The following is a 26,268-nucleotide window of genomic DNA, read 5'->3' on the forward strand; positions in this document are numbered from 1 at the left end:
TGTTCTTGTGAAGTTAATTGAAGTTGAGGGCACTGAGAACCTTACAGGATCAAGCCCAGAGAGAGGGTCATTTATAGACAGAGAAGAAAAAGTGTTTCAGCAGCTGCTCAAGCACTGTGTTTATTTGGAAATAGCACATTTCTATGCAAGCCCTTGTGAATGGTGCATAAAGTTCATTTGAGGAAAATCTGCCCTTAAAGAGCAAGTTTGGAGAAATGGGCAAAAGCAAGTCTTGAATTCTTGGCACTATCAAAGCAGCTACATGTCCTGTTTTTAGAACCCCAGCTTGTGTTGCTAGCAGTTCAAGCAATGGCCAGGGGATGGACCTAGAAACAAGGAGGAAAGAGATAACCCAAAGTGAGAAGCACATGGAGCATAATTTTTGAACAACATAAATCAGATCTGATTGTTGAGTCACTGCAAAACTCAGTTGTATGTAGTTTACAGCTTGGTTATTCAAACACTTCCTGGCATGTATCATTCAAGGGCAGGTATTTACACACACTATATTGTATAGCAGTGGTTCTCAAAGTTTTGTACTGGTGATCCCTTTCACATAGGAAGCCTCTGAGTGCGACCTCCCCTTATAAATTAAAAACACTTTTTTATATATTTAACACCATTATAAATGCTGGAGGCAAAGTGGGCTCTGGAGTGGAGGCTGACAGCTCGCACGGCCCCCCCATGTACTAACCTCCTGACCCCCTGAGGGGTCCCAACCCCCAATTTGAGAATCTTTTTGTATAGCAAGGTGAAAGTATCTTTTAATGAGTTTTAAACAACACTGTCATAATATAAACTAAGACCCAATATGCCACATACATGGACTAAAGAAGAAGATGATAAACATCGCTCTGAATAAACAGGAAAACTAGGAGGCAAAACATAATGTAGCCATATCCCATTACACAAGGGACGGAAAATATTTTGACGTCCTAGTTACAAGCCCCACCTCTGCTTGACTTGTAAGCTAAAACTACCCTATGAGTGATCACATCATACCTGCTAGGCAGTATGGTGCTGTTTCCAGAAACTCCTTGGCTCTTAGTGGACAAGCTTATAGAACTGTGTGGCACAGCAGAAACTTGGTGCCAATTCTTTCCTCAGAGCTGCACTGGAGATTTTCAAAATATCTACGAAATTAAAGGCCTGATTCTTGCTTCACGCTGGTGGAAATCAGCAGCCACCTTTGAAATCAATGAAAAACAAGGCTAAGTGAGAAAAAAACTAAAATCATATCCAAAGTGTTTAACGGGTTGACAGCAGTCGCTTTTCTTAACTTATGGCTCACCAGTCCTGTGACCGCCTCGGTAATACAGTCCGTAGGGCCAATCTCTTGTAAATATGCAGTCAAAAAACCCTATGTATAGTATATGTGCAAAAACTCAATGTGCACAAGCAAATCAGATATTCAGTTTGGTACCTGCAACCATGTACGTGTGCACATTTCTGATACAGTACTTTCTGTTGCCATTGTTCAAAGATGTAAGCCTCTTACAAGCAGATTTACTGATCTGAAGTGTGCCTGTGCTGAACCAAATGGTGGTAATAAATTCCAAATGTACTAACTGAAATACTCCACTCCCAGCCCCTCCACTAGAAGCCCATTTAGAGCTGTGCTGCTAGTGGGGAGCAAAGGTCTCTGCCCCGCACTTCTGCTTCCAGGTGTCTCCCTGTAATTTCAGGCAGGGCAGTATCTGCAGAAATCCTGGCTGGGTGGCTTATACTTGGAATTTACTTTTTCTGTGTCTAGGGCAAGATGGCAGGAGGTGAGTGGGAGAAGGACCTGGCAAAGATAGGAATTGGGATGGTGGGGGGGATAGGAGCAAGTTCTTCACCCACAGAAATACAGTGACTGACTTTGAGGGGGAGATTTCTGTGCAGCCTGGGGGTTTCCCTTCATGGGGAAGTCCCAAGCAGCCACATTTAGCTGGCTTTCTGCCTGCTTTGTACTGCTGGAGGAGCACAAGTCCAGCCTGTGATCTGCCCCCTTTTCTGTTCAGGTTATAAATACCTTTTCTCTGTTTTTTACCATAATGTTTGCATTGCTGAATTAATATTTAAAATGTATGTTCAGAATGCTATTTTCTTGTAGATTTCTACTGAGAACTACTTTTCACTGTGGAAGGAAACACATGGCCCAGAAACAGTCTTTTGAAAAGTATTTTTCAAAAGAGTAAAACTAAAGAGCACTGCTCTGAACAGGAATAAGTTAGAGCAGGGTACATGTTACTAAGGTACTACGCCCCACTTCAGCTGCTCCATGCACTCTGCTTGGGGCCTCACTCCTCTCTCACCCAAGGTGTCCACCAGTAGCCTATTAACATACGCTGTGACCTGGCTTTTTGCTACATTGTAACACCTTGGCTGTGTTAGCCATGTGGAATTAGTACCTCAGCTGTATTAGTAATATCAGGAAATCCTGACCACCCGTGCTCAGGGGTTAATCTCATCCCTGGCTTTGCCTGGAAGCAATGAAAGGCACAGTGGACATACATGTTTATGCTTTCTTAAAAGCCACTGATTAGAGAACTGCAGCTACAGCAGTTCTCTGAATCCTTAGATTACACGTTAGAGAAGGAAAATGCTGTTTTCATAAACTAAGCAATCTTAGGAAACTGACAATAAATAGCCATTGATTCTAAATGCAAGAAAGCAAGATATGATGCGTTGTATAATCAAACTCCCATGTACTATGGAATAGTATTAACTGCTAATTCCATTAGAAACAAGGAGGTTCCCAAATGACCAGGTAGTAACCTTTTGTTTACATCCCATCCAGAGTAATACTGTGGAGTCTGCCTTACTGGTTTAGTAGCAGCCTTTCCTTGATGCACTCAAAGGTATGTCTACACTGAGTTGACGGGGGAGTGGCAGCAGTTGACTCACCGCGGTGAAGACACCACAGTAAGTCGATCTAGATATGTCGACTTCAGCTACGTTATTCACGTAGCTGAAGCTGCATAACTTAGATCGATGTCCCCCACCACCACCAGTGTAGACCAGGGCAAAGTGAGTATACGCCATTGCAAGTGAGCAGTGGCAGCTCTAGGATTTGCGCCGCCCCAAGCAGGGCGGCGCGCCGCGGGGGGCGCTTTGGCAATCGCCAGTCCCGCAGCTAACGTGGACCTCCCGCAGACGTGCCTGCGGGGGGTCTGCTGGTCCCGCGGCTCCGGTGGACCTCCCGCAGGCACCCCTGTGGATGCTCCACCGAAGCCGTGGGACCAGCGCCCCTCCACAGGCACGTCTGCGGGAGGTCCACCGGAGCCACGGTCCCAGCGGACCTTCCGCAGGCATGCCTGCGGGAGGTCCACCGGGGCCGCCTGCCGCCCTCCCGCGGGACGCCGCCCCAAGCGCGCGCTTGGCGCGCTGGGGTCTGGAGCCAGCCCTGCAAGTGAGACAGCAAGAGTCAAAAGCTTTTTTAATCTACCGAATCCCTTCCAATTGAAATGCACAAATTTTACTTACCATATTTCAGAGGCGACAAACTAATTTAGCGCAAGAATACGTAAGTACATTCTTGCTTCTTGGGTTGCTAGCACATTATCAGTTTGAAAAAAAGGTTTTGCAGTGGGGTGAAGGAAACAGAGAGTTCAAAACTGAATTGGAAAATATTTGGCATTGCCATAAAATGTGTCTGTTTAAAGGTTCAGGCAAACAAATGACTGGGGCATCAGACACAGTATGTGGGGCAAGCTTGAGATCAGAACCGGACGATTTCAGATTGTGAGATTTGGTGCTTGTCACATTGTTTTATATTTATATCCATGTGGCTTCAAGTGATCGCAGGCATACTAAAGCTTGGTCAAAGCTTTAATTAAACACAGTGAGTCTGAAACGCCTTAGTGACAGAAATAACCTCTGTTAATACCTAGTGTTATCCAACTGCTGAACTAGGTTAAGGTACTGTTCAGCTTAGCTAGGTATGTCCCAATATATAAATAGGTTGTGTTTATGTTTATCTAGGCAACAGGATTCCTACAAGGGCTAATCTAGTACACAGCAGAGACATTGATAGACTACCCCAAGAAAATAGAATGAGACTCACTTATTAAAAATAGAGCCTAGTTACAACACCAAACCCGAGTACAAGAGTGTCATTAAAATCAGGATGTTTACCAGTCACAGTGGTTAAAATTATTGTAGCATTTGGGGAATTCCCTATTCTAAGTATAGGGAATGCAAGGTACCGCCGTGTAGTAAACGTTAAGGGCTGAATTATGGCTAGCTCTGAAGAGGCACACTGGGGACTTAGAAGGTGCAGGTTTTGCTCCTTGCTCTCTCTCTCTCTCCTTATCAAGGTATTCATGGTGGTATTTGAGTGCTTGGTTTTCAGTGCTCCGTGCTGTCTCTGAGCCACTGTGGATAAAATCATTAACATCTATAGGCCTCAGCTTGTAAAATAAGTATAACAATGCACTGCAATGTAAGCCCAGGGTTAGTGGGACTCAAGTCAGCAAACCCTGGGTTTGAGAACCCAGGGCTTGAGCGTCTACACTGATTGCTAACTCTATGTTAAGAATATTTTAACCCAGGGCTGAACTTGGGGCTCCAGCATCTACACTGCAGTCGCAGACCCAAGTCCAAACAACCATATCCCAGACTTCCTAGTACCCTCCCAAAATGCAGTGTGGGAAAACTTGACTGTCCATGCACCCCCCCACCACCACATTACAGGAAGTTTGAACAGCCCACCAACACATCAGGCCAAACCATCATGTTGGTCTGTGCTCTCCCAGCAACCAAAGCCAGCAACATGGAGGAATCATCATTTCAAGAACTTCTCTTGCTTGGGCTTTCACTCTGATTTCAGGAAACGAGCAGAGCTTCCATGAAATGCTTGTGGGCAGTTCAGTGGCATTTTCTGACCCACCGAAGGCACCTGACAGCTAATGACAGAGCAGGGGGAGGAAGACCCGGGCACGGCAGACTCGAACTGGCTGAGGCTGCTCATGACACTCGGAACAGCCGCTGATGTCCCATATGTAGGCTGGCGTTCCTGGAGTAGGGAACCAAACACAGACTGGTGGGACCACGTTGTCTTGCAGATCTGGGATGATACATGAAGAAAGCTACATTTCTGAGCAGCTTGCCCCACCCCCGCAGTGTAAAGACACATGCATGAGGATGGCCATGCCAGCTGCTATAACCATCTAGACGCTTGCTACCCCAGACTGTTACAGGTCCAGTGCCAACCAGTTTGGTGTTGGGAAGTCAACTGTGGGTAAAGTGGTGGTGAAGGTTTCTGAGGCAATCAGGTGTGTGATTTACCTCAAGGTGGCAAGTATCAAAGATATTCCTTAGGTGACTGCTGGCTTTGAGAAAATGGGGTTTTCAAACTTGGCTGGGGCTTGTGCCCATAGTTGCCCTCTTCAAGGAGCACATGAGTACACAAACTGCCAAGGGTACTGCTCCTTTGTTAGGCAGGCCCTCAGGGACCACAGAGGCTGCTCTGGAAAAGTTCATGATGTCAGAGTTTTCTGATGATCATTCATGGAAAGGCTGGGGCACTATTCACAGCACATGGCATTGTCATAAGCAGAGTTACTGACCCCACAGTTATTCTGGGGGACCCTTTGTACCTCCTTTTGCCTTGGCTTATGAAACTGTACCCTGATCTCAGAGGCCTTGGCAAAAGAAGGTTTAATTACACTCTCAGCAGGAGTAGAATGAGTGGTTGAATGTGCCTTTGGCTGATTGAAATCCCTCTGGTGATGTTTATGGAACAGTTTGGATTCCAACGTTCTCAATCCTGTCCGTGTTACTGTGGCTTGTTGTGCTCTTCCCAATCTTTGTGAAGCCAAAGGTGAGCCAATCTCCCTGGACCTATGACAGCGAGAGGCCGCTGAACCAGGACACTCAGCCAGACAGTGCACTTAGCACAGCTGGACCTGGATGCACCCGGGCAACAGAAATCAGGGCTGCTCTGTGCTCCCACATTATGGAATTGCTGGGCCAATGGAAGACGGAGAATAGTAGCTTTATGCATGCGCTTGGAAAGTGCGGGGGAGCTGATTGCTGTGCACTGGACTTTTATGAAATGGGAGGGCACAGTTTGGAGTGATGTAAATAACTGATGTATGGATTGATGTATATAGCTGTACTGACACGTCGGCTTTTGCATACAACCTCCCAGTTTGCCCTGATAATGCATTTGACTTTATTACTGGAAATACTCATTATATGATGTATTGCAGTGATGGCAATACAATCTCTTTATAAAATAAAAACCTTTATTTTTACATATTGTGGCGGGACAACGACTCACTGGCACGGCACCTCCTGCTGGTTGTCCAGGGAATTATCTCTTTCCAGCCCAGAGCGCCCTCTGCAGGCTGGTGTCTCACCTGCCGCTGGCCCCATGTCCTTCCCAGACCCCACTGTCCGCTGCCCAGGGGTTCTGCCCACCGCGGTACCCCCTCACTCTGGGCCTCCCCTCTTAGGGGAACCCCCAACCCCCTATCCCCACCTTGCTTCAGTGGCTACTGCCAGTCTCCATTTAGCCCCCGCTCACTGGGGCAGATGGCAGTCTGCAAACCACTCATCATCGGCAAAGGGGGTTGGACCAGCTGTCTCTGCCTATTTCTGGACTGACCCTCTGCAGCCCTAGTACCCTTTTGTGGGACTTAATTCAGCTTGCAGCCTGGGGCTTTGCTAGGCCGGAGCTCCCCAGCTCCCCCTGCCCTTCCCCAACACTGGTCCACCCTAGGTGCCCTCCTCAGCTTCCCAGGCAGCCAGGTCCTTCTCTCTCTGGAGAGCTAGAAAGAGTGTGTCTCTCAGTCTCTGGCCCTCAGCCCTCTTATAGGGCCAGCCGTGGCCTGATTGGGGCATGGCCCCACCTGTGGCTGCTTCCCCCAATCAGCCTAGCATTTCTGCACCATGGCCCTCTCCAGGGTTGTTTTAACCCCCTCAGGGCAGAAGCAGGGTGACCACCCCACTACACACACACCCCTTAAGAATGCACCAGGGTGGGAAATCCCTATCACCCAGCGTCCCTCGCAGCTGGGCCCACAGGGAATCCCTCTCCTGCCATAGGCTTTCCACTATTTGGAGCCACCTGCTTCCGTCTATTACAGTCTGGGTCCCCACCGTAGCCCTCTCAGCTCCCGCATAAGTTTCCCTCTCTGTATGAGATCCCACTGTAGCCCTCATAGCTTTTGTGTGGGTTCCCTGGTTCAGCTGGGGCCTTTCTGCCCCAGCCCCTTTGTCTCTGGAGGCCTCGGTCCACACTGCCACTTCCCTTTGGCCAGTCTCGACTGGGACCGTGTCTCCGACACCCCCCGTTTCTGCTTCAGGGGGCAGTGCCATCTTATATGGCCCTTGTTGTGGCAGAGGAAGCACTTCCTGTGCCTGGCCTTTGCCACGGCCCCGCCATGGTTTGTTTCAGGCTTAGCCCTTCCCTGAGGGTTAGCCGGGGCCCTGCAAGTCCCGTAAGGGCACTTCCTCCTTAGATGCCCAGGCTCCTTGCAGGCCCAACAAGTTTTTGGCCCCCCCTGTTGACCTCACAGGAGGTGCATTTTCTGGGTGGGGCCTCCTTGCTCCATCCCAGTAGGGGCACTCCCTCTCGTAGTGTCCCGGTGGCCCCATTAGGCCCCAGCACCTGCCTCCAGCCCTTGGTGCCTGGTCTCCCAAATGGTCCATGTGTCCACTCTCGCAGCAGCTGGAACAACCCCCTCTGCTGCTCGGCAAGCTGGGCCACCCATCCCTCCAATACCAGTCCATCTTTTCTCCACCTTCAGTTCCAGATCCAGGCCAATAGTCCTACAGACCTTGCCCTGCCCCTGGTATCAGAGGTGGACCACATGTGCCCGCTTTCTCCACCACTTGTGGTGGGACAATGAGCAGGAGGCGCTGTGCCAGTGTCTTTGCCCCTCCACACCCATGTATTGGAAAAGTACACTATTAAACCATTGCCTGGCAGGCCAGCTGCCATTAGCACACTAAAACACCAGTAACACCCAAAGCTTTAAAAGTAACCAAGAACAAAGCACATAAAAATACAAACAGCTGAACCATGTACAGGATGCACACTCCTTATTATTGCATGGTCCCTGGTACCCCATTCTCCTTTCACCTTCGTCCATGTTTGCCATGCACTAGGTGCCAAGGCAAGGGCATGGAGACATTGTACATGGCATGTCTTGTAAGACATCATTTGAAAACTCATAATTTGCTGGTCAGTATCGTCCTGATAAAATATGTACAGCTACATTGTATGTGAAGTTATAATATTTACTTGTATGATGTTATTAACACATGATCCAAACCCCACAGCCCTGGTCAAACTGAAGTTGGCAAATAGGTCTGTCCTAAACAAAGGAATGTACGCTCTGCTTAATTTGCATTTAAGCAGTGAACAGAGTCATCAAGCAGAAAGGGAAACAAAGAAAGCCCAAACAGCTGAGAAAAAGCCAGCAGAGAACATCCTTCCATATAGACACATTGTCTCCTACTGCCCAGCTGGAAATGTTTTTCAAGAGAGGGACTGAAACTATAAAAAGTAGGGACACTCCAATGTACCCCCCTCTCTCTCTCCTGTCCATCGCATTCACTGCATCTGAAGCAACAAAGGAAGCAGGTGTTGGGCTTTCGGGGGCGGGTCCTGACCTACTGAGTTTGGTCAGTAAGGCTGCTGAAAGCATGTGGTGAGAAACTTTGCTTGAATCTGATATAGTTTGTTAAGTTAGGTATTAGTAAATGTTTTTTTATTTTCTTGTAATCATTCTTGACTTTTATGCCCCATTAATAGTACTCATTTAAAATCTCTCTTGGTAGTTAATAAACTTGTTTTACTGTTTTATCTAATCCAGTGAATTTAAATTGAAGTGTTTGAATAACTATTTGAGATAAGAAGCAGCCATTTTATTGCCTTGAAGGAATAACAGGACTTAAAATATTTTGTACTGTCCAGGAGAGGGCTGGACACTGCAGGACATACATTTCTGTGAGGAAATCTGCGATTAGGTGTGGTTTTGGGGTCACCCTGCAGTATAACCAAGGCTGGTGAGAGTCAGAGTGTAACCCAAGTGTGGCTGGCAGGCTGCAGGTACATAGAGACACTCCGGGTATGGCTTGCATGCTGGAAGACCGTTTGTGAGTGGCCCACAGGGCAGGGCAGGGGTGACACAGCTTCTCATTAGCCTGGATTGTATCTGGGTATGTCACAGCATCCATGGGGCAGGAGTTCAGCACTGAGGACTTCATAGGCACATTTGCCATGTCCAGTCTCTCATAGGGCCCAATTGCATGGGCCACCCAGCCATGGAGTTGTCCAAGCTGTTCCTGGAATGCAGGCCAGGGTACTGCAAAGCGGACCTAGCATTTGGTCTCTATCTTCCTCCCTTAACCACCATTCCTGTTCCAGCAACTGCAAAGCAAGTGCCTGCTCCCACACAGCTACCATGTCCTCAAGCTGCAAAGCCAGCCTGAGACTGCCTTCTTGTCTCTTAGCATGTCTTTCCTCTCGGTGCAAGTCCCTTTGGCATTGGTACTCAAGCTGCTTTTTGGCCCTGTCGAGAACTTCAATCATAAATTCATCACGGAGCTATTTCCTCATGGAATTGTCCATGAAGATACAGTGAGCCAAGCCTCTGCAAGTGCGGGCGAGCTGTGGAGGTAGTGCAGCCTGTAGAGGTTGAGGGGCCTGGAATAGGGCAAGACACAGAGGGTTATTGTCTCAAATGGCTCAGTGCAGGAGCACAGGAAAACTCATTTGGGAATACAATATATATAGGTATCAGTTGAACACCATGTGTTATTGCTTTATTTACAATTTTTAAGCAAACTCAAAGCTTACCAGTGCCCTCGGTCATGACAATAAAATAAAAATAAATAGAATTGCAATTTATATTTCTTACATATACCAAATGCTTCTATGTCTGCATTTTATACAGTGGAACCCTATGTATCTGATCTAAGTGGGACCAGGGTCAGATCAGCTGAAGCTTGAGCTGATCCATTCAGAGCTGAGAGCCCAAGCCCTGCCACGCATGACTCAGGCTGTCAGCCCTAGTTTGGTTAATACGGAAAGCCAGATAATGGAGACTCAGATAAGTGGGGTTCTACTGTTTTTTTCACAAAATGTAAAAACTAAAGATTCTCTGTAAAAATTCAAATTCTATGTTTTTCTATGAGCCTTGCTGAACAACACATCTATGAGTGGAGTGGGCTAATGTGCTACTGAAGTGGCCCTGAAATCATAGAATATCAGGGTTGGAAGGGACCACAGGAGGTCATCTAGTCCAACCCCCTGCTCAAAGCAGGACCAATACCCACATTTTTATACCTGTTCCCCAAATGGCCCCCTCAAGGCTTGAACTCACAACCCTAGGTTTAGCAGGCCAATACTCAAACCACTGAGCTATCCCTCCCCCCTAATATACACCCTTCCCTGGAATGTGACTACCTATCTGGAGTTCCTGCTCCGGGAAGGGTTTGCAGCTATCAGCACCTGGGATTGGGTCAGAATTTATGAGGTAATCAACAGCTTACCCGTGGGTTAATGACTCCCCACGGTTTCCGATACAGATTGTTAGGGCAGCAGCAAACACACAGAACTCCACTCCCTTCTCTTTCTGGCAAATTTCTGGATTGCATTCAAACCCCCACTAATACTTGGGACTAATTATTTTGTTACCCATAAAAACAACTAGGAGTCCCTGTGGCACCTTAGAGACTAACACGTTTATTTGGGTACAAGCTTTCGTGGGCTAGAACCCACTTCATCAGATGCATGAAGTGAAAAATACAGGAGAAGGTATAAATACATGAAAGGATGGGAGTTGCTTTACCAAGTGTGAGGTCAGTCTAATGAGATAAATCAATTAACAGCAGGATACCAAGGGAGGAAAAATAACTCTAACATGAAGCTGCAGAACTGGAATTAATTTGCAAACTGGACACCATCAGATTAGGCCTGAATAAAGACTGGGAGTGGTTGGGTCATTACAAAACCTAAACTTAATTTCCCCAATACTAATTTCTCCCTACTGTTACTCACTCTTGTCAACTGTCTGTAATGGGCCACTCTCTTACCACAAGAACTCCTTGTTGTTGCTGATACAGATTAACACGGCTACCACTCTGAAATTTTTTACCCATGGAATTCATGGACTATATTTAACAGAAATGGACTACATTTGAACCTCTTCCCCCACCCCACCATGTTTCAAATATTAGTTAGTGGTTAGGATTAAAAGCAGAGAGTGCACTTCTGTTGCTTGGCAACCATATCTTCAAGAAAGTTAGGAATAATTCCAGCTGTTGCATTCCTGAAGGGTTAAAATAATTAAAGTTTTTACCTTGTTTTCTTTTTGTTTCTTGTTTTGTTCTGTTTTCAATTGCTTTATTTTTTGGAGGTTTCTGTAAAAACTATAGCTTTTAATTTTTAAAACAAAAAGAGAGAGCCGAAGTGAGGAGAGGCGGAGGGGGGGAAGGGAGGGGTGAAGAGCAACCTAGGAAGGTAGCGAGACCTGAGCCAAGAAAGATTAACTCCATCAAGGTTAGTTATCACAATAGGCAAAGCTTCTGCTACAGTTTTAGATTCAGTACATTCTGGGGCTGTTGGCAGAGCTGGATACAGAGGAGTTTTAGGAGCTTCATATGAGGGTGGCAAAATTTTCTGAGAGGGACTTGGGGGGGGGGAGTGATGGGCTCTACCTTTTCTGTCTTCTCCTCATTATCATCTTTAGGAGAGCCTGGGGCTGCCTGTTTAGCTGCAAACATTGTGCCCCCGTGGAGGACAGAGCACAGATCAAGGGCCTTGCATATCATGCTAAACAGGACGGTGGAAACTCCTCAGAGTATCTGCCAGGGTTAATGGCACAGTATAGCCTTTTAGAGTTTTGCCCGAGCCAAGGGAACAGATCCATTCTATTTTTGGATTGGTCGAATTTTGGCTAGTAAAAAGGTGAAACTGCAAATGTTGGAACTGTTCAGTTTCATTATCTGCGCGGTCTGCAGCGTGCCACGGGCATGGTCCAACTCCCTTGCATCCTGTTCATGACGCCATGTGGATTGCCACGTACACGCAGGGGCGAAAGAAAATGCAGGCCTGTTATTTACCAGGCTGCACGTGGCAATAGACTATATTGGTAAGGGATGCAAGGAGAGTATGGGCCATGATGCAAACTGCAGCCACACACACACAACTAAAATTAATCAATTTAAAGTTTTATTGGGGATAATTACAAGGGGTAAGGGAGCAGCGTATGATTAGCTAATAGAGTTAATGAAACTTAAAACACCCAATGACTAAATATCTACTAACAATATTTATAAACAAAGTTGCAGCATTTAGTAATAACTGCAAAGAATCCTGTGGCACCTTATAGACTAACAGACGTTTTGCAGCATGAGCTTTCGTGGGTGAATACCCACTTCTTCGGATGCAAGTGGTGGAAATTTCTTGGGGCAGGTATATATAAGCAAGCAAGAAGCAAGCTAGAGATAACGAGGTTAGATCAATCAGGGAGGATGAGGCCCTGTTCTAACAGTTGAAGTGTGAAAACCAAGGGAGGAGAAACTGGTTCTGTAATTGGCAAGCCATTCACAGTCTTTGTTTAGTCCTGAGCTGATGGTGTCAAATTTGCAGATGAACTGGAGCTCAGCAGTTTCTCTTTGAAGTCTGGTCCTAAAGTTTTTTTGCTGTAGGATGGCCACCTTAAGATCTGCTATTGTGTGGCCAGGGAGGTTGAAGTGTTCTCCTACAGGTTTTTGTATATTGCCATTCCTAATGTCTGATTTGTGTCCATTTATCCTTCAGTGAGAGTGCCAATGCCCGAGATGATGGGGCATCCAGGATTTCCGGGTTTGTGGATGTTGGGTAGTAGATCCACAACTCTGCCCACATATCTACACCAGCAACACCATCACAGGACCGAACCAGATCAGCCACAACATCACCGGTTCATTCACCTGCACTTCCACCAATGTAATATATGCCATCATATGCCAGCAATGCCCCTCTGCTATGTACATCGGCCAAACTGGACAGTCTCTAAGGAAAAGGATAAATGGACACAAATCAGACAACTGTTAGAACAGGGCCTCATCCTCCCTGATTCATCTAACCTCGTTATCTCTAGCTTGCTTATTGCTTGCTTATGTATACCTGCCCCAGGAAATTTCCACCACTTGCATCTGAAGAAGTGGGTATTCACCCACGAAAGCTCATGCTGCAAAACGTCTGTTAGTCTATAAGGTGCCACAGGATTCTTTGCTGCTTTTACAGAACCAGACTAACATGGCTACCCCTCTGATACTTAGTAATAACTGATACTTACAAACACGAACCAACGCATAACGACCGGCAAACGTAGAAACTCTGTTTGAAACACGTGAGCTGAGAGAGAGGCTTTGAGGTGATCAGGCTCGGTTACGGGTGTACACAGGATACACAGGATTCGTTTTTCTTTCTCCTCTCCCTGCCTGCACGTGGCAGGCAGGCCTAAAGTACCAACTATGACATCATAGAAGTGTCATTGGGGACGGGGCCCAAAACCTGTTTGTGTTCGTTTCTGATTGGCACAAGCAAAGTTTACACCATGTAGGGGAGCAGGTGCCTTAAAGTCTGGCTTCGCCCCCAAAAGGTGAGGAAATGCATATTGTTTTAGAATGCGTTCAACACTGAATGACAAAAGAAGAGGCCAGGGCAATACCGGTATGGGCAAGTTTTACAGGATGCAGACAGGAACCCATCTCAACAAAGGACTCCTTGTTGTTGCTGATACAGATTAACATGGCTACCACTCTGAAATTTTTTACCCATGGAATTCATGGACTATATTTAACAGAAATGGACTACATTTGAACCTCTTCCCCCACCCCACCACCACTCCCACACACTTCAGTCTTTTCAGGTGGTTCATTACAGCGTTGGGTTGGTGCCTAGCAGGTACATACAGGGAAGGTAATATAAGGTTCTTATTTTAAAAAACCGGAATGTATTAGCGAAATGTGCACCTTCCCAGTAAAAATTCTCTTACATACTTTATGTTTCCAGCTCTCCCTTTTGAATTCCATGTGATGGGGAGAGGGAGGGGGGACACTGAGACCTTGGCATGCAATCCTCCATTAGCAGATACACGCTGCTGCCCAGGGCTTTTAATATCTTGTGCTTTGGTTTGTAGGGAGAATTCCCTGCCATTCCTATATTAATAAATACAAAAATGGAGCCAGAAATTTACCAGGCTCCAGGGCAGCTTTTCCCTTTTCTGTTTCTACTGCCAGTTCTGCTGTGGGCTGCTCCTCAGAGGGAGTGGAGGGAGAGGTGTCTAAAAGCTTCTCTGAATACAATCCCAGGATGTGCTGCACCTGCTTCTGTGGCAAAGCTTCCTCTAGGACCAGTTTCATCAGCCGAGTCACTTCATTTGCCTCATTCAACGCCTGCTTCCAGCTCCCACCAATTCCTGTGCTGGCTTCTGATGCCAGCAGGGCACCATCCCTGATGGTGATGTCATCGTGCGCCACTGCTGGCTCTGTGCTTGGTGCAGTCCTTAGCACTGGATTAAACTCATCATAAAATGGGCATGATGTTGGCGAGTTGCCAGAGGTGGGGTTGTGGTTTTCCAGTATTTGGTCTTGAGCCACTATTCCATTCTGGGCTGCATCCAGAGCAGTCAGGGGTGGTGTCATCACCTGCCTTGCAAACATGGGCACCTCACAATGCTTTGCTGTTGTAGCCCCCAATCTGGGCCGCCCACAAAGAACCCAAAGGCCAGGTTGTGGTTCTACAGCCCCTGGCCAGATCGGAATTAGAAGGCAGCGCAGTGCCTCCAGAGGAAAAGGGGAAAGCCACTGCAATGCCTTTAGATTTGATATTTTGTCTCTGATAATATCCTACAGCTTTGTCTATTTCATACACCTTTTAACCAAATGATTCCTTCAGCATATACAGAGGTCCTGGCAGATTAGACTGTGTACTGTTACTGCAAATGTTTCATCGGGTTATTTTTAGGGGCTTGATCCATCAGTCCCTTCTCATGCAATAGTGTGTTTGAGCAAGGGATGGAGAGTTGGACTCTGTGTCTGCATAAGAGAAAACAATCTCATCTGCTCAACTGAGAAGGCAAATGATGTACTGCAAATGTCTGGCTGTAGTACAGCTTGTATAACAGATAACAGTGGGCCAGACTGGAGTATATAGCCAAAGCCAGGCATTGGAGGCAGAATGCCTCCAACTCCACCCCAGTGGGTGCTCTGGGGAACAATGTGCTTCCCAGAGTTCCTAGTCACACCACCACCTTTAAGAGGAGGCAGTGTGGGGTCCACTATGTGGCCAACCAATTCCACTGAAACAGGGGCCCAGTTTTAAAGGTCTCTGTAACTGTTATTAAAAGAGTGGACAAACTGCTGAGAACTAGCACTAGGACAATCATTAAGTGATTTCTTAAAGAAATCAGAAAGGCAGCAAATAAATATATTGGAAACAATAAAGACAGTGAGAGGCAACTACTAACTCTGGGGGCTCTTGGGAAAAGCAGGGGTGGGTCATTGAAGAACAGAAAAGGAGTAGAGTGGGGGCAGAGTAGAATGTCAAAAAGAACCCTCAACTACCCTAACATTTCCCTCGGTTTCTCTAACTGAGTATGTTCCAAAGGAATTTAGATAATCCGCCAAGAGGATCTATTTGTCAGACATACCATACGGAATGCATATTTTTCTACTAGTTATCAATTCACTTTTTAAATGATTGCTGGCTGAAGAGAAGAGCTCAAAGCCACCCTGAATTTAGAAGGGTACGGTTTAGCTTTACCAGTGGAATCTCTGAGTCTGGCTATCAAAAGAATGGAGTTAGCATCCTGACTCGCAGCTGCCAGCACTTGCAGTACACTGAACAGACCTGTCAGGAGCCATAGCAGCTGCCTGGCAAAGAAATAGAAATCCCAACAATGCAGAGCTCCTTGACATTAATCAATTCATACAACGTTTACAGGGAAAACATTTCAGCACATCTGTAATTGAAAAGAGGCCTTTTATACAAAAACTCTGCAAGAAAAAAATAGTCCTATTATTTCAAACTGTCTTTCCTTTGTGTATTTGCCTGAAAGCCTGCCATGACCATAACCTGAATACTGTCTAAACCATCCATGGGTATTTCAAATATTTCATAAGACAACAGCTGATTGAAACCAGATATTTACTACAGTAGCCCAAGCCAAATACACACTGAAAATGATTTCTTACCAGTTCACCTATAATGTGATTCCCTAGCCATAGTGTTTTATCCTATCAGGAAAAGGTATACAATACAGTGAACATTCATCTGGGAACATTAACAGAACAGTAGAAACTATGGGAAAGAATTTAATGTGACTTCCAGACCTTAGAAGGTTGTTGCTAGCAGGGTTAGTGTGGACAGAGTCCTAATAACACTGAATTCCAGTGGCTATGATCTTCCAGCAACCTGCAGCTTGCCATGTATTTGAGGAGATAAAAGGTTGCATCAGACCAACTTTTGTTGGTGAAAGAGACAAGCTTTTGAGCTACACAGAGCTTTTCCTCGGGTCTGGGAAAGGTACAGCCACTGCAACACTGCACACATGTATTTCAGTTCTCAGCCTTTGTTCATCATCGTCTCCAGTTGCATCACCCCTTCCTGTGTAGTTATCTTTGCCATTCACTGCATATCTTGGCATAAACTATTTTTCCTAGAAAGAGTAGTTCTCAAACTGTGTTCCAGGAACCTATCTCTGCAGGATAACTGGCAGTAACCAACAATGCTGGAAGGAAAGATGGGAACTGGAAATTTGGGTGATCCGCAACATGATCTCTCTGACATAGTGCATCGCAGAATGGAAAGCAATGAAGAAACAGGGTGATCCATGGCTAAAGAAAAAACACATCCAGTGCATACTAGATGGGGGACAAAAAAAACTCTATCATAATAATTTGAGATGAGTTTTTGAATACAAATTGCTGTCCTAGTCCAGGCCAGCCTTACCAATAGGATAAAAAAAAAATGGCACATGGCTCATACTCATGCTGGATATAATTCTATATGCATGATTTCACACCAGATCTCTGGTTCTCGCTTTGTACAGTGCCTAGCACAACAGGGTCCTGGCTGGATCTCCTAGATAATATGATAATACAAATAATAAATAATAACAAGACGTTTTATTGGTTCTACAGACCCAGGAGCTATGCTGCATGTTCTTGAGCACCATCTACTGGCGCATTATCTATTAACTATTTACATATATACATAGAAAACACTCTGATACCGTATCCCTTCCATAATGGAAACTAAGTAATTTCAATCAACTATGTAATCCTTCAAATAACTAGGCAACTTTATGGCTCTTCCATTTTGTGTGGTTCCACTCTAAGTCCGTTCCTTCTCTGGCAATTTGCCTTTATTTTGTATATGGTGTTTCTCTCCTGTTATGCTTATAAGAAGCACATGGGATATTTTTCAGGGAAAAAGGCAATACTCCGCATTTATTGAGAATACAGCAGTTAGCATATGCATTTCAGTCTCTCTCTCTCTCTCTCTCTCACACACACACACACACACACACACACAGTCCTGCAAGTTGATGTTTATAGTTACCAGTCCAGAGTGTGGATCAATCTAGTGGCCAGCCAGATTGGTCACAGAGGGGAGCCGAGCTCTGGTCAGTCGTGATCCGACGTTCCTGGAGTTGTGGCAAGATGAACCCAAAGTCCCATGGCCAAGCACCCTGGTCTTATAGTCTTTTTTCTCTGTTGAAGTCTATGGATTCTGCTGTGTCAGTTTGTGACCGGTTACTCCTTAATTGGCGTTATCTTTTGATGTTAACATTCCAAAACACCTCAGAGAGGGTCATCCTGTCCTGGTTTCAATTTAATCAATTGTCTTGTCTTTAGGGGTGCCAGCCTCCACCTCAGGGTCGTCAATCTGCCCTTCCTCACTTATGGATGCATGTTGATGGTTCTCTGGTGTCAAGTTTCTTCACTCCTCCTTCCTTGACCTTCTGACTTTAACAATGGCCTTCACACCTTATCTTTTCCTGATGCATGCATTCCTCATTCACACAAACAGTCTTTTACAGAGACTTTCAAAGGTATACAGCAGTTTTTATGTTGAGCAAGAAAGGCGTTGTAAATTAAACATTACTAAATCTTGTAATCAAAACAGTTCACATTGTAGCCTCTACATTCCTCCAACATTCCTCTAATCTTCTTAACATAGACACAATACAAGATCCTGTCTCTTACTTACTAAACCTTAAAACAAAGAAATGTATATTTAACTAAATTGCCTAATTTATAATACATATAGGAAACCATAGTAGACATTATAACTTATCCTAAAACAAAAGGGTGACCATAATCAGTCATAAGGATTGTTCTGGTCTGTTCCGGCCTTAATAGCAGAACAGACACTGGCAGTCTGTCAGATGCATTTCTACCAATGTCCCAGAAGGTCATTCCTTTCTGCTATTCAGAAAGGGTGGCTGGCAGGATGATCAAATCATATATTAATTCTTATAGTACAAATATAAAATCCTGCTCCTACACTCCTCCTATTTTGAATGCATTCAAGTACAATTTTAGCCGTTCCTTTGTTTTTTCACTTGTGTGCCAGTTAACAACAGCATAGTTAAGTTGCGAGTGTGATTGTCACAATATGTGTGGGCTGGTTTTATCATCTTTGGTGCCTAAAAGTACTGCATATATGGTCTCCAATAAGTTAGAGCGGGAATCACAAAGGTATTGGCCCAGCCTGGTTGCATGTTGGTGTATCATTTCAGCCGTATTTTGATCAGACATAAAGAAAACATATCTCCTATATATTAAATTTATTTTCAGCACAAAGGATGGCATTCACAAGGGGGACTTGGGTGCCTAAGTCCAACATTTAGGTGTTATTGGCATTCACAAAACCCTGCTCAGATGCCACCTAACTCTGTGGACACCTAAAGATCCTACGGGCTAGATTCACAAAAGGACTTAGGCACCTAACTGCCACTTTAGGCATCTAAATCCCAGAATCAGGCCCCACTGTCCTTCACAAAACCTCTGCTCAGCTGCTGCCAAAACTTGTAGGCTGAGGCTCCTACACTCATGAGGCTCAGCACCTATGATGTTGCAGTAAAAGTTCCTGTGATGCCTATGGGCATAATCACTGCAGCACCATTGTAAGTGTCTGGAGGCATAAGACCAAGTGTGAAGCATGACCTGGGGGTAGGGTTACCAGATGACCCATTTTTAAAGGGACAGTCCAGTTTTGGGGGACTTTTTCTTATATAGGCACCTATTACCCCCCACCTCCTGTCCAGTTTTTTCACTGTTGCTATCTGGTAACCCTACCTGGAGGAAGATAGGTTTCTTCTGCCTAACTCACCTGCAGGGTCCAATCCAATAAGTATGCTCAGAGCTAGCCTATCAGATCGGGACCCTATCAGTAAGCTCACACAAGCTGGAACACTAGCACCCTCATAATTTTTAGCCCAGTGGTTAGGGTACTCATTTGGGATGTGGGAGACCCTCAGTTCAAGTCCCCCCTCTGCCTGGGGGGGAGTAGGGATTTGAATGGGGAGCTGCCACCCCTCACGTGAGTGCCCTAACCAGGGGACTGTTGTTTCATTCACAAAGGCCAAAGCTGACTGCAGGTTAAGTTGAACAAGGGAAACTATATTCAGTTCTGTGCACTGCTCTGTCCATGTGGCTGAGTTGCTTCCTCCATTCCCTGTTTCACTGGTGTTCTGTCAATAACAGCCCCTCTGGGGAACACTAGCCCTCTGACTCCAGTTCCCCTGATCACGATACAGCTTTTCTATTTCACAGATGTTTTAATACAAACATTAAAAACAAATAATTGATGCCCAGGCTCCCACCCCATGTCCCTTCAGCCAGAGTTGCTAGCACATAGCTAAGTTGGAATCTCATCTTTATGACAGACTCAGCTGGCTAGTCTCTGAGCTAGTTTAGTCTCCTCAACAGACAACCACATGGGGTGACCTCTCTCTGTCTCCTAGCCCACTATAACTCTGTGAAGGGGGAGGCCTCCAGCTGGTTCTCTGTCTCTCTGTTCTGATCTCTGTAGGATTTCTCTGGGTCTTGTGTCTGCTGGCTGTTAAGTGACTCTGGTTCTTTTGGATCACTTGTCCCTCTTGGATAATCACTGTGTATGTCCTAGGTGCTCCAGCACCCCTCACAACTCCTTCAGTGCACTGCTTCCAGTGTCTCTCTCTAATGGCTGGATCCTCACAGGAGTGCCAGTTTCCAAGGCCAGTAAGTCTTTGGCTGACCTGATGTACTCTAGTGCCTGCTTTCTCTGACCCTTGGACATTTCCTCTCAGCAGTGTTCCCATCCTGCTGGCTGTAACAGACCACCCCTCAGTCATCCCATCAGTGCCTGCACTGGACTGCTTTGGCACCCCCAGCATGTATGCCAAAAATGCTAACAAGAGGGCCAAATCAGAAGAAACAACCTTGAGTAACTCTCTCTTAGCTGTTTCCAGAACTGATTCCACCCTATCATTACTCTGTGGGTATGCTGGGGAGGAGGTGTGTGGTCAAACTCCATTTGCAAAATTGCAAATTCTTTTAATTCTTCTGAGGCAAATTGGAGTCTGTTGTCAGTGCATGCCATGTACAGAATGCCGTATCTCACAAAGTGGGCCTTCAGTTTACCACAAACTGATTTGCTTCTTGTGGTGAGTAGGGCATTTGACCTCCCAAAAGTTTGAGCAGTCCATTTTAGCTATATTATACAGGGGCAGCCATGGCTCTATGATTTTTTGCCACCCCAAGCACGGCAGTCAGGGAGCCTTCGGCGGCATTTCTGCGGGAGGTCTGCCAGTAACGCAGATTTGGCTGCAGTTCTGCGGGTGATCTGCCGGTCCCACACCTTCGGTGTATCCGCCACTGAATTGCTGCCGAAGCTGTGGGACCAGTGGACCTCCCACAGAAATGCCGCCAAAGGCTTCCTGACTCCCTCACTACGAGCGGCACACCGCCCTCCCCCCCCAGCTTGCCGCCCCAGGCATGCGCTTGCTGCACTGGTGCCTGGAGCCACCCCTGATATTATATATCAAACAACACCTGCCATTAAGAAAGGTATCTTTGAGTCTTAGTTGAAAGCAGTAAAATAGTATTAATAATGTTCCTAAATGCCTGAAATATGCTTTCTTTAGACCAATGACTGTATTTTTCAGTAGATTGTATTTCCTTTCTACTTTATTTATATAAGACCAAATGTTGTTGGGCTCAGGGTACTTAAACAACCTTAACTCTGCCCCAGACCGTCATCAATCTCCTATCTCCCTCTCAGCCTTCACTACTCCTTCTCTGTAAGATGTGGGAGGGTTTTATAAAAGTATTTTCCTGCATGAGTTTGTAACTACATTGTCATACTGCTAAGAGATTCAAGAAGTTTGCAGCCTGTCTGTCACATTCTATTTGGAAAAAAAAAAACCCTGTACTTCTAAAGTTTCCATCTGGAGTGTTGTAAGTACACAGCATTGGTTTTATAGATGTTTGTCTCTGATCCAAAATATATGTTTACATTGCAGCCAGGGGGTTGAATGGCAGTGTATGAAGATGTACCCATGCTACCTGAGATCTAGCTGACTTGCTAAAACTATCAATGCTGTGGCTGCACAAGCCCACCTGACCCTCCTGGGTACTCACCCATTTGTACGTGAAGTCCATGACACGCAGCCTCAGGTCCTTTAGTGTGCTATCTTATGCAAGTTGCCATTCACCCCGACTGCAACACACTAAATTTTGGTCTCATCTTTTCTGTCCCATCATTGAAGGATCTAGGCTAGTATCTTCAGTTTGTGGCCTAGTAATTTGAATCTGTAGATATGCTACCTATGGCTAATATCATTGATTGAATAGGTGATGCTCACCTTTTGGAAGCAGTGGGAACTAAATACAGCTTTAGAGAAGGCAGGAATCATTGGAGTTAGAGACATAAACACTGGTGAAGTTTGGTTTAAATTACATTGTAGTATGTAAGATTCTGTTTTATTATTTATTATAATTATTACATTCAATATTATAAAGAAAAAAGTGCCTTTTACAGAAATATATACAGTATAGTACAGATATTAGATCAGCTGCTTACTTTCCTCTGCCCCACATAACTGACTTGGTGCAGGTTAACTTTAAAATTACCCCATCTCTCTGAGCACACCGACCAGGCCTCCCACCCCACCCCACCCCAAAAGCCTGGTAGACCCCCATCTAATTAAATGATCTTGGCTGCAGGCCCTGAGTGTCAACACATTCAGGTTATTTCTGAGCAGAGGCTGTGACTTCCACAGTAAAAGGTCCTCCATGGAGAAGCACTCTGCCAGCTGTCTCCTTTCTTTTAAATCGTGGTACCTCTAGCTTGAGCACCTCCACTGAGGCTAACAATGTCAGTCTGGCTCAGAGAAAGAAGCAGTATCTCAGGTAGTTTGGTGTTAGGTCATTTGGGGCCTTCCAGGGATGAGGTAAATGAAGTAATTTAATCTGTGTGTTCTTATAAGAAAAGTGTGTCTCTACATTTCTGGGTATGCTAAGGATAGCAACATGGGGTCAGAGTTAAGGTTATTTGGGTGACCTAGTGACATGAAGACATTAAGTTTGTTGGGGGGCCTTATTTGACCCTCTCCAGTGGCTGGTGTGTGTTTGTTGTAATTGAAACCTTAACTTGGATTTCCCAAGTTTCCTAAGCTTACCTTTTTCTTTTTAACTGAAATATTCTTTGTAGGCATTTTCCAAAATGGTTAACCACATCCAACAATTTTGGAGGGGCACTTGGGACTATTTGTTCATCGGCTGAGCTGGATTTCTCCTATTTAGGGGTTCATTGCATTGTACCCTCATTCTACAACTTCTGGGAATATATAGCTGTATGTGGAAGGCTCACTTAGCTTTTTCTTGTAAGATGTATGTGGTTTAGCCCCTGCCCATTGGGTGACTGATAAAGCTGCTGGGACAGACCTGGGCTAAAGTCCTGCATTTTCAAAGGTCGCAGAAGGGAACTGAGGAGTTTGGGACTTAGAAAGGAGATGATTAGGATAGAGCCCTGTGCGGATACAAAATTTATATTTGCATCTGATCCGTGATCCACATAAATGATCTGTGGATATCTGCACATATAAAGTGGATATAGTCAGATTTGCAGGGCTTTAGATATAAAATTTGGCTCTGCATCCATCCGCGATCTGCAAAAATGGTCTGTGGATGCAGATATCTGCAATATATAGCAGATATCCATGGATTTGCAGATCTCTAGATTAGTGTTCTCCAGTCCAACATAAATGGGTAGGAATTTGAGAAAACTGACCACCCAGGGAAGATTGCCACAATCTGTAAAATTGAACAATATTTTATGGCTCCCTGACTCATTCTTGCCCCTAGCCTTGGGTGGACAATTAACCCTGTCACTGACAATCTAGTCTTACCTCCTAAACTTCCCAGTTTCCTGTCCTCAATTACCCTCCCTGAAATTCAGCAACTGTGTTTGTTGTGTTGTCTTTGCCCCTCTCCTATCACACCTGCAGATTTGTACAATGTATTGCTTCATCCCAACAGCACCACATTGGCTTGTCAGGCATACTGGTACTTTTGAATGAAATCTAAACTACATTTTGATAGAAAACAAAACAAATAGATTACCTACCTTTGGTGTTTTTGAGATGCTTAGAACCTGATTTTCTAAAGCACCTAATGATGCAGATATAGACATACAGTTTGTATAGAGAAAATCCGTGTTAATTATTATGCAGCTCATATTTCAGATTTGTTTTTCTTACCAGAATTTATATTTGTTGAAATTTGAGAGAGAGAGAGAGAGAGAGAGTGTGTGTGTGTGAGAGAGAGAGAGAGACATCACCAGTTTCAAAGGCTGCCTAACTGGTGACACCATTTCAGCAGTGGGGATTTCTCTTTGGAATTCCCCATTTAGTATTGGCACTGACAGCAAACAGAGGGCACGATCACTTTGATTAATAAAATGTGTGTGACATTGCTTAGCAACCAGAGGTTGTTTCTCTGACTAACATTCTCAGGCAAGACTCATGTGAATGTAACTTTGTATCACTGAGGAATGCAGGAGTCAGGATCTCATTTTCATGAGCTCAGAAGAGTATGAAAGAAACGTTCTTTACCTAAATGCTTCATTACGACTGTTCTAATGCAGCAGAGACATTTTAGCAAGAACAGGTGAGACGACAGCAAAGGTTGGAAGGACACCGTGTACAGATGGGGAGAGTGCAACTGGGAACAGTGTGAAGAAACATCTGTTGCAAAAGTACTTGGTTTGCTATCATCTGTTTAGTTCTCCCCAAAAGGCTACTCAGTGTAACAAATGAATGACTAAATATCATTTCAATGTGGCAAATACAAGGAGGACTCTAAGGATACAGCTTTGACACGCTCCTGGAAAGCATGTGAAACACTGTCTGTCATCAGGCTGGTGCAGTGTTAACTCCTGGTAAACAGTCGAAGACCAGCACAGCCTGGGTTTCACCCTTTCTTCCATAGTGATGTTCACACACTTTTGACACTGACTATATTAAAGAAGGCTATAAGGCTACATATAGTATATATTTGCCCTCCCCAAAACAGTTGTTAAAAACCAACGCAAGTACATAGACCACCACCAAGGCACTAGAAAAAGCCAGGAAACCCGTTGATGCCCTTACTCAATCCCTGCAACCGACAGCCATGATTTCATTGTCTGCACATTACCCCACTCCCACCCCCAACTAGGAGAGTCTCTTCCCTCTGCCTCCACCCTTAAGCCATTTCCTGGCACCAGTCCCCCCACTCCTTCCGCCTCCCACTTACAAGCGGGGGCAGGCAGAGTGGAAAACTTGCACCTGGACTGTCTGATGAGCAGCGGCTTCTCCCTGCACTTGGCTGCAGGGGAATGCTTGTCAGACTGACCTGAAGAGGTTGGTCACACTGGGACTCCAGCTAGGGAGGGCGAAGCCTTCTCCCAGTGCCTGGGGGAGGGGGACACAACTGATCCTACTCTCCCCATCCTCCCTTTCCTTTTCATGGCTGTTTAACCCCCTTGATTTTCCTTGCTCCAGGGAGACTGGGGGTGGATGTATGGGGCAGATAGGCAAGTTGTGGGGCAGGAGAATGTTCTTGCTTGTTTGTAGAATCAAAACAAAGCTATGACAGACATATACATAAGTGCTGATAAATGCCTCAGCTACACTAGCCAACTGAACCTTTGCTGGCTATGGCTGTGAGCAATGGGTCTGCTTAACCAGGGCAGAAATGGTGCAGCCCATGACAAGACTGTTTTCAGCACCCAGGAAGTGCGACTGAGATGTGGTGGTGCCAGAGCCTTGCACACACAGTGGGCCTGGACCAGCGACAGAGAACACTGTTTTGTACAGTTAAGTGGCAAGATTCTAGAGTCCATATAAGGGTCAATGCGCTGGGCTTGGCAATCAGGTAAAAGACGTGAGACATGCGAAATAGCAAATGCTACTGCCAGCCAAGGGAGCTCAAAGATTAGCACGTCTTATCAGCACAACTATTATTCACATATTAAATTCTCCAAATCAGAGCAACGAGAACACAGGGCCATGTGTTTCCTTGCCATGTAACTCATGCGTCGGGGTGGAGGAGCAAATTAATGTAAACACTGGCTGGAGTGAAGCCATTCTCCTTCCACCCCACTTTGCTGGTAGGGATGCAGAGTGGGCAGGACACAAAAAAGCTAATGATCTGCAGAGAGCCCAACCCCCCTAATCTCTGTGCTCCCCTTTGCCCCCCTCCCTCACAAATGGCAATTGCAGAGCATGCTATAGACCAGGGGTAGGCAACCTATGGCACGGGTGCTGAAGGCGGCACACGAGCTGATTTTCAGTGGCACTCACACTGCCCAGGTCCTGGCCACCAGTCCAGGGGGCTCTGCATTTTAATTTAATTTTAAATGAAGCTTCTTAAACATTTTAAAAACCTTATTTACTTTACATACAACAATAGTTTAGTTATATATTATAGACTTATAGAAAGAGACCTTCTAAAAACATTAAAATGTATTACTGGCACACAAAACCTTAAATTAGAGTGAATAAATGAAGATTCGGCACATCACTTCTGAAAGGTTGCCGACCCCTGCTATAGACATAGTTGTAGGTTCATAAGCCATTTCGATGCCTCCTCTGTGATGATGTGGACATCATTTAATTAATCTTTGCATCCATACTGTGTTACGTGTCCGATGGTTTGGATGTTCTCACCACAGTTTCACAAAGGAGAGTCTTTGATTTTCCATTCGTGCATCTTCCATGGGTTGTCAGGATGCCCTTCAGTGTG

General features: G+C 45.4%; 1 long non-coding RNA gene across 1 annotated transcript; it reads right to left on the reverse strand.

The window, feature by feature from the left end:
- LOC120398669 lies at window positions 1–17,949 on the reverse strand. Its single transcript, XR_005594621.1, has 3 exons — window positions 17,555–17,949; window positions 1,003–1,187; window positions 1–326 (listed from the first exon to the last, which is right to left on the reverse strand). It is a non-coding gene; the product is annotated as an uncharacterized LOC120398669 (long non-coding RNA).
- Window positions 17,950–26,268: the final 8,319 nt, after the last annotated feature.

Source organism: Mauremys reevesii, linkage group 2, assembly GCF_016161935.1.
Source record: "Mauremys reevesii isolate NIE-2019 linkage group 2, ASM1616193v1, whole genome shotgun sequence".
Lineage (NCBI taxonomy): Eukaryota > Metazoa > Chordata > Testudines > Geoemydidae > Mauremys > Mauremys reevesii.